Raw genomic sequence first — 10,373 nt, forward strand, 5'->3', positions numbered from 1 at the left:
TTTTCAAAACAAAAAAAATGTCACTTTTTTCGCGGAAAGCATCGTATTTACCTGGCATTGATTTGAAGGTACCCAACGGAAAACAGTGTTTTGAGAAATCGGCCTACTTTTTTAATATGTGAGATAAATAAATTAATGAATATATTCACATTAAAAAAGAACGAAATGCAGGTCCCAATCGATTAAAAAAAATGAAATTGTGGTTATTATAAGCATCAGCCCGATCAATAGAAGTTTAAGAGTAATTACCCAGGTAACAAGCCAACGTTGGCTCCACGTTGGAAACTTGAAAGTCGTTGGACGTTGGAAAAACTTGATGGATTAACGTTGAATCGACGTTGGAAACTAGTTTGATGGAAAGATGATGGACAATCAACAATGACACGACGTTGGCAACGTTGGAAACTTGTTAGTTGGAGAGTTGTTGGACAGTCGACAATGTCACAACGTTGGAAACACGTTTGATTGGATAGTTGTTGAACAGCCAGCAAAGGCACAACGTTGGCAACGTTGGAAACTAGTTCGCTGGAAAGTTGTTGAACAACCGACAATGGCACAACGTTGACAAAGTTGGAAACTAGTTTGTTGGAGATTTGTTGGACGGTCGACAATGGCACAACGTTGGAGACTAGTAAGTTGGAGAGTTGTTGGACAGTCGACAATGTCACAACGTTGGAGACACGTTTGATTGGATAGTTGTTGACAGCCAGCAAAGGCACAACGTTGGCAACGTTGGAAACTAGTTCGCTGGAAAGTTGTTGAACAATCAACAATGACACGACGTTGGCAACGTTGGAAACTTGTTAGTTGGAGAGTTGTTGGACAGTCGACAATTGCACAACGATGGAAACTAGTTCGATGGAAAGTTGTTGAACAACCAACTATGGCACAACGTTGTCAAAGCTAGAAACTAGTTCGATGGAGATTTGTTGGATAGTCGACGATGGCACAACGTTGGAAACTGGTAGATTGGAGATTAGTTAGATAGTATACAATGACACAACGTTGATAAAGCTGGAAACTAGTTAGATGGGAGGTTGTTGAACAACTGACACTGGCACAACGTTGGAAACTGGTAGATTGGAGATCAGTAGGATAGTCGACGATGACACAACGTTGGCAACGTTGGAAAGTTGTTGAACAACAGACAATGGCACAACATTGGAAACTAGTGTGTTGGAGATTTGCTGGACAGCCAACAACGTCACAACGTTGGAAACGCGTGTTTGATTGGATAGGTGTTGAACAGCCAACAAAGGCACAGCGTTGACTACGTCGGAAACTAGTTCGATGGAGAGTTAATTGCTGAACAACCGACAAAGGAACAACGTTGGAAACTATTTTCTTGGAGATTTGTTGGACAGTCGACAATGGCACAACGTTGACAAAGGAGTGGAAACTAGTTTGACGGAGAGTTGTTGAACAACGGACAATGGCACAACGTGGACAGCGTAATTGGAATAGTTTATTGGAGAGTTGTTGACAGTTAACATTGACACAATGTTGGAAACTATAGTTTGTTGGATATTTGTTTGACAGTCAACATAATATCCCGGCATAATATACACAGTGTTGAGAACGTTAGAAACTGGTTCATTGGAGAATTGAGTATACAGACGACTACTCGCATAATTATTAATGGGGCCAAGGGGGGGGGGTCGATCAAGTAAGTTTGCTTGTCTATCCATGTCACCCTTGGTATCCCCCAGCAATAAGGGGAAAAGAAATCGAGAGAGAAGGAAAATAATGGGAAGGGAAAGAGGAACTAAAACTAAGTCTAAGGGGAAAACAAAAATAAAGATGGGGTAGAATAGAGAGGCTGCATGCACCGGGGGATGCAAATGTGTCGATTAATATAGAAAATAAAGGAGAAAAACAAGAAAAAAAATGTAGTTCAAGACCAGAATTTCCAGAAACGCCCTCGTCCTTTGCAGCTGGCTCGGCCTTTCACAGTAAGTACGAGATAATTCATAGGCCTACCGTCACATAACTAGAAGAAATTGAAGAAGGAAATACAAGCATCAAATGTGCCTATTTAAAAATACCATACTATTCTGATGCGCAGAATTAGTCTCGACGTCGGACTCCTTCTGTCATGTCTGTGTAGTCTGCTTCCTTCAATTTTGAACTTGAAGAATCTGGTAGAATTTGGACTGGATAGTGGATATAGACAATTGAATTCCAGAATATCTAGTGATCTGGAACAGTACTTATAAGCTGCATATTTACCGGACCTACAATCTACAGTGGAATTTTCTTTGCACTTGCAGATAATCGGTAACTGCAACCATTGATCCCCTCCGAAAGATCCCGGAGTCAGCTTCTGTGCGCGTACAGTCCGACGCTACTATATTCGTGTAAGTAGTAGTAAAGTAGTACTTAACACCAGTCACTGCACAGTATAACATACTAACTAACCTCGTAATTAGCTTGTGTGAGTGACTAATATAATACTAACCTCGCAATACGTGTGAGTGGGAACGAGTATGCGATACCAAGAGCAAGGCAACAGTCATTGGGTGATTTCAATAATTTCAAGTATCTGGTGTTGGAGTTGTGACAACACCGTACTTGAATCAGGCTGGTGTTGACTGAGACTGACCTTGGAAAATATGGTGTATTTCCGGCAGTTTGTGTTGAAGGCTGGTGTTGATTGTCATCTGCTGAACCCAACACTGCACTGTGGCTGCATGGTGTTGATGATCTACAAGCAATTTCCCCATTCAGCAACACCGGCCCCCAGGGATTGGGAGAATCGTGATTTAAAGTTCAGTGTTGGTGTTGATGAACTGTAGCTCACGAACAGGGGGCGAACACGACGAACCATCTCCGTAAAATTATCTTTTACATTTAAGATGAGAGCAAATCATTAGAGTTTTAATACATTTCAATGAAAAATAATATTACGCTTGGTGTTGGAGCTCAGTTCAGCAGCCCTTTCACGCTCTCAACACCGTACACCGTACTTGAAATCACCCAATGACTTGCTACCTGGCATTCCTGCCTTATTTATTATACGCTGCCTTGAATTGACCTGGTCGGTCCTGCCTGGCCTAGCCTGGACCGAGTGTTTTCCAACTGCAGTCAAACCTGTAGTTGCTATGTGAGGCATGCTACACTTGACGCTGAAATATCATTTAATAGTTATGGCACGAGCGAGACTGGGCCATGGCCATGCATATTGAGATATCAGTTGACTTCTATCTTAATAAAAAAGAGGCACTCTTTAGTTACAGTAGGCAGTAGTTACGTTACTCTGAGTGAGGCCAAGTTACGCGACCTCCCTTTTAGATTTTGTAAATACTGAGAGACTGCAATTACACATGTGAGTTTTTGTGATAAATAAATATCACACGTAATTCTCTTGATTCCTCTTAATTATGTGAAGAGACTTGTAACAGAAATAACAGAAAGAATGAAAAGAAATAAATAGCTGTAATAATAGTTGTAATGTTTTTTGATAGAATCATGAACAGGTTACAGATGATGATGGCACAGTGTTGAAAAATGTTTGATGGAGATGGTGCATCGTTGGATTTGTTTAAAATTAGACCAACAAAGAATCAACGTTACAACAACATTTAACCGATATTAGACAAACATTGAATCAACGTTTACGCTAACATTGGACTAAAGTTGAATCAACTTTCCATCAACATTGGACCAACATTATACCAACGTTGGATCAACGTCACCCAACGTTGGACCAACGCTGCCAAACCTGCCTCATCTGGACAATGATTATGCACTCATGAATATTCATTACATCAGTAAATGACCAAAATTTTAGGTAATATTGCTATAATAATTAGAGTATTTATGTTTATTCAATATTTCCACCATGAAAAGTTTCAGAAAAGTATGTGGCTCCATTACCATATCATTTATAATCAAAACATATTATTCTAAGTGAAATATTCAAGGTTAAGTGTGGAAAATGATATTAACTGTATTCTGCCAAGTATAGCAAAGTTGCTCTATATATAGGAGTCAATGACAGGACACAGTGGATAGGTGTAGGATGATAGGAATAGGATATAGGATTAGGATGTAGGATTTTAGGATAGGATAAGACATGATGATAAAGATTAGAGTGAAGAGTTGTAATGGTGGACTTCACCTTGAAACCAATTAATGTTTTGTTAATTACTGCCATACGTTGGAATAACGTTGGAGCAATGTTGGAGCAACGTTGTGACAACGTTGTAACAATGTTGGAGCAATGTTGCCAGACAACGTTGGAGCATTGTTGCTGGACAGCGTTGAACCAACGTTGTAAACATAGTTGGACTGACGATGTATGCAAGTGCACGTCCATCGCTGCTTCAACGTTGCCCATCAACGTTGCAGCAATGCTGTTATTGATGACTCAGCCGACATTATACCAACGTTGGAGCATTGATGGTTGACAACGTTGAACTGACGTTGGAAATGTTGTTGGTCTGACGATGTATGGACGTGCACTTCTATCGATGATGCAACGTTGCTTACCAACGTTGTAGCAATGTTGTATTTGACTATTTAGCCAACATTGGATCAACGTTGCCAGACAACGTTGAAACATTGTTGCTGGACAACGTTGAACTGACGTTGGAAATGTTGTTGGTCTGACGATGTATGCGCGTGCACTTCTATCGATGATGCAACGTTGGCCTGCCAACATTGAGGCAACGTTGGGAAAAAATTTCCCAACGTTGATCCAACGTTGGTCCAACGCTGTATTGTTACCTGGGTAGAGTCAAGTTTGTTGTTTCATTATAATATTGTGTTATGTATATCGGAAACATGTCAACAGTTTTATTGATATTTTTATTTATGGCTTTGGCTTATGGTGATGATGTGCAATAAGGAAAAGGATTTAGAAGTGAAGGAATCAAACATCCCTGAAAAATAAACAATCTCGTTGATTATTATTGTATATAGTCTGGATACGTGACCCCTTTATCAGTGGCCGCGGAACGGTTTTAAACGTGGTGGGGGATGTACATAATTATAGAATATCACAATCAGATAATCATTTTTAAATTTTTCTACACTTTTATGGAAAAAAAGGGAGCTGAAGCCCCACCCCTCCAGGTTTTGTGGACCCTGATGATGATGATGATGCTACAGACCCCCACTAATGGAAACCTTGGGAACGTTTAATGAAAGGACTTGCCGGATCCGACAAGACCCATTTTATCCGATATTAACCATAGTTAAAGTGCTTTTCAGCCAATCACAATAAAGCAGTTTTCATATCAGACATTATGTTTGGACAATATTTAGTATTTACCAACAGGGAAAGCACCAGGATGTTTGTTTGGTATGATGACCCGAAACTGACGGCATTTATTTCACAATGTTTTATTGAAAATATGGATGATAATAGAGTTACACGTTTCAGACAAGTTCATTTTCTTCGTTCCAACCCACCCCCTCCACGTAGCCCCGTCACCGTTGTCCCTTTTTATTTCGTATTTCATTCGAAAATCCACTATTAATCTATGTTCTATAATTTGGAATTGAAAATGTGTATATATTTGATAAAGAATTGGTATGAAAATGTAAGATTAATAAATGTGTAAGTTATTTGAAATATGCTTGTAAATGTATGTTCCATGATGTGTCTTCTATATATTTATAAATCAGATTAATATTCGTAACTCGTATATCGATTACCCCTACCCCCATCGCCAACACCTTTCAGCATGTCCTTGTGATATGTATCCTTTCATGTAGACCCGTAACAAAATCTTTCTAAACTTTAATCAACTGCATTTTGCAATCCATACTTGAAATATGAGTGTTTTGCAATCCATACTTGAAAGATGATTTTCTTTAGAAGCGTGATGTTCTAAAAGGGGAAGTTTACACTTTCGACAATTTTATTTTTAAAATAACAGAAAAAATTTAATGAATATTGGTGAAGTTTTGAGGAAAATCCATAATATATTTTTAAAATTTATCAGATGATTAATTTTTTATTTGTGACGTCATATTCGAGCAGCTTTCCATGTAGTGTGAATTAAAAATAAAATGTCACATTCTAAAAAAATGTAAATTGTTATTATTGAACCTTCAGTATGTCAACAGACAAATAATATCACACCCGTGTTGACATTAAGTGACATTAAAAAATATTTTGCATGTTTTATTACTTAACATGTGGGGCAGCTGCTCGTATGTGACGTCACAATCAAAAACTAAATTCTAATATAGTAACTATCTAAATCTTTGATGGATTTTTCTCAATCCTTCACCAACATTTCTTACCATATTAATCTGGTAGTTTTGCAAAAAATATTCGTCAGGATGATCTTCCCCCTTTGATGTATCATCATCGAATCACCCTAAGACATGCCATTTAAAGGTCAAGTCCACCTCAGAAAAATGTTGATTTGAATCAATAGAGAAAAATCAGACAAGCACAATGCTGAAAATTTCATCAAAATCGGATGTAAAATAAGAAAGTTATGACATTTCAAAGTTTCGCTTATTTTTCACAAAATAGTTATATGAACGAGTCAGTTGCATCCAAATGAGAGAGTCGATGATGTCACTCACTCACTATTTCTTTTGTTTTTTATTGTTTGAATTATACAATATTTCAATTTTTACGAATTTGACAATTAGGACCTCCTTGCCTGAACCCCAAAATGTTAAAATAATGGAATTCCACGTGTTCAGGGAGGATTGAAACTTCATTTCACATGACAATGACGAGAAAATAAAAATATTTCATATTTCATATAATAAAATAAAATACAAAAGAAATAGTGAGTGATGTCATCAGTTCCCTCATTTGCATACCGACCGAGATGTGCATATAACTGTTTTGTGAAATAAAGCGAAACTTTAAATGTCATAACTTTCTTATTTTACATCCGATTTTGATGATTTTTTCAGCGTTATGCTTGTTGGATTTTTCTCTTTTTATTCAAATCAAGTTTTTGTTGGGGTGGACTTGTCCTTTAAGTATACCACGGCCCCGTCTTACAAAGATCTACGATTGATCCGATCAACCTCAAGTATATGGATATCCAACAATGTCATTACCTTTCTACAGGAAATTTGCACAATATCCTTTGTATTAAAACAAAAAGAAGCACAATGAATTTAAAAAAACACAATGATTCTGAACATTTTGAACCAATTAACATGCATAATGTTGACGTTGCTGGCTTGCCGTAGTTGTGGTTGATTGGATCAATCACAACTCTTTGTACGACTTGGCCCAGGAAACTACTTGCGTGTCGATAGGTGTGAGGGGCACTGGACCTTAAAGGGGAATCCAGCCTTGGCCATAAAATGTTAAGTTGGAAAGGAGAAAAATAAATTAAACAGAATGGCGAAAGTTTGAAAGAAATCGGACAAGCAATAAGAAAATTATAGCTGCTTTAAAATTGAGATCACTAATAGTATGTAGATTTCAAATTGGCAACTGGGTAAGTAAATAATGACAAGGGGCAAGGACAAATTTCACATAAGCCATGTACTTTATTATCAGGGATTTGTGGTTTTCTCCTAAGTACCCATTCCCCTGGGGCAGTAATCTAATTATAATCCAGGTAGTATATTGTTTTATGTCCTCATGAAAGAAAAATATGATTTGTAATAAAACTTTTGGGGAAAATGACATTTTAGCCATAATATGTATTGGAGTACATGGAAGAGTAGTCCTTGCCTTACATCACTATGACATCCCATATGCGGCCAATTTGAAGTCTCCATGGGTAAAGTGATTACCAATATTTACAACTTTTAAAAATTCATAACTTTCTTGTTGTTTGTCCAATATTGTTCAAACTTTCACCTATCAACTTGTCTGATTTTTCTTTTTCTTATAAAAACAAGTTTTTATTTGGGTTGGATTCCCCTTTAAAAAAAAAAAAAAGTTCCACGACCATGACGGCCACGGAAAAAAGAGAGATATGTAGGAAAAAGGAAATGTAGTGGAATATTATTGTTGTTATACAATGTATATTTTTATGTTTATTGTCACGATCTATCCTCCAAAAATAATTTCATGGTGGAAGGTCAAGGAAGTTTGCCGCGTTTGTGTCCCCCTTTTTTTGCTCTTGACGCCATTTACACGGCAAATATGCGTGTAAACAGGCGTTCACTTGTATCGAATATCCACTTGAATATGTAAACGGGAGGATATCGTATGAAAAACATTAGAGGAAGCAGTTTTTAAGTAATAAGTTCCCGATGGAAATGTTTTTGAAAATAACATCCAGTTGGCTTTCCACAAGGAGGTACTTAAGGTGTATTTTTTTATGATTATTACTTTTTTCTTACTATTCCAAATATTGAAAAATTACATCGTATAGGCCTACCATCCAATGCTACAAAAATTATTTCGAAATTTCAAGTAAACCTCGAAATATCAGCAAATTAAACAGGGCATGATGAGAGGAAAATCGTAAAACAACATTTACTGATAGATCAAGGTTAGCTGTAGCAAATCAGATTAAACTTTTTGTTTCAAGGAGCAGATTAGCAATCAATCACTAATTTATAATTAAATACAAGACATGTGATTGATTTAGGGACAATAAATAGACTTGCAATTGATCGCAAGTTTCTTGCAACACCCCCATAAGTCCCATATTGCGAGAAGAAGAAGTAGCGGGATAGTGAATAAGTAGGTCTTGCCTACATAAACATGATAAAATCATAAAAACGAGGAAGAGATGAATAAAAAAAGAGTGAAATAACATCTGTCAATGACGATGGGGATGCGAAGGTCGTGGTGATAGTGATAATTAAATACACATTTTATATATCTGTGTTATTGAATTTTCAAACAAATGCTGATAGAACTTCACCTGGTTATTCCCTGCTGGAAAAATCACAGTGTGTTCATAGTGTATACACAGTGTGAAACAATCTAAAATCGGCTTTACACTGATATTTTAAACCATTGAGGTAGAGCCTATTTCATCCACCTTTCTGATTTGAAAATGCAACAGTGTGAATAGAATCACCGCATAGCCTACTATGTAAACACACTGTGAACACTCAAAGTGCCGTGGTGTCCACAGTGAAAAATCGTATCCAAATCTTAACAGTGTTAATCACAAAGTCATCTATGTGAACACACTGTGAGCACTACACTTTAGAAGTGTCCACAGTGTGACATGATTTTTTTTCTCTACAATATTTGAATATTTTAACAGTGTGATTCGCATCTAAGTTCGCATGGTCCACTATGTGAATCCACTGTGAACACGAAAATCCACACTGTAGAGGTATCCACATTCAGAAATGATCATTAGTACTGTAAAATTTGAACATAATGTGAATCTTCACATAGTCTACCATGTGAAAACACTGTGATACTCACACTGTAGACGTGTCTACAGTGTGAAATAATTTGCACACTTAGATTTGAGTATTTTAAAGGTGTAAATCTCAAACTTACATAGTCCACTGTGTGAATACACTGTGAACCCTTGTACTGGAGAGGTGTCCATAGTGTGAAAAGATTTTCACATTGATCAATATGAGCATTTAATCAGTGTGAAACACGTGTTTACATAGTTCACTATGTGAACACACTGTAAACACTTATACTGTACAGGTATCCACAGTGTGAAATGAATTTAGCTCTGTTATATTTAAATATTTCAACAGTGTGAATCGCATCTTCCCATAGTCCACTGTGTGAACACATTATGACCACACTATAAACAATCACACTGTAGAGTTATCCACAGTGAGAAATTATCAATACACTATGAAATTTAAACATAGTAATTAATATGTGAGTCATGTCTTATATGGACCACAATGTGAAAATACTGTGAACACTCAGACTGTTGAGATGTCCACAGTGTGAAAAGATCGTTTAACTACTAACTACTAACAATTTCACACTTACATCACATCTTCGTATGATCCACTAAGTGAACACACTATGAACACACTGTGATCACACACTATAGAGTTATCCATAGTCGTGAGAAATTATCATTAAGCTGTAAAATTTGAGCATAATGTGAATCACGTCTTTACATAGTCCACTGTATGAACACGCTGTAGAGATGTCCACAGTGTGAATAGATCGTTAAACTTCTAACTTTTAGCATTGTACACTTTCATCACGTCTCCGCATGGCCCACTGTATGACTATGAACACACTGTGATTACACACTATAGAGTTAGAAATTATTATAACACTGAAAAATTTGAGCATATTAATAATGCGAATCGCTTACTCGTAAAGTCCACTGTGTGAATGCACTGTGAATATTCACACTGTGGAGGTGTACACAGTGTGAAAAGATCGTTACGCTACTAAATTTGAGTATTTTAACAGATTCCCAAAGTCTACTACGTGAACAACACTGTGACCATAGGAATCACCGAGTATGATGTCACTCTGA

The sequence above is a fragment of the Lytechinus pictus genome, unplaced genomic scaffold, assembly GCF_037042905.1.
Source record: "Lytechinus pictus isolate F3 Inbred unplaced genomic scaffold, Lp3.0 scaffold_20, whole genome shotgun sequence".
In the NCBI taxonomy this organism is placed as follows: domain Eukaryota; kingdom Metazoa; phylum Echinodermata; class Echinoidea; order Temnopleuroida; family Toxopneustidae; genus Lytechinus; species Lytechinus pictus.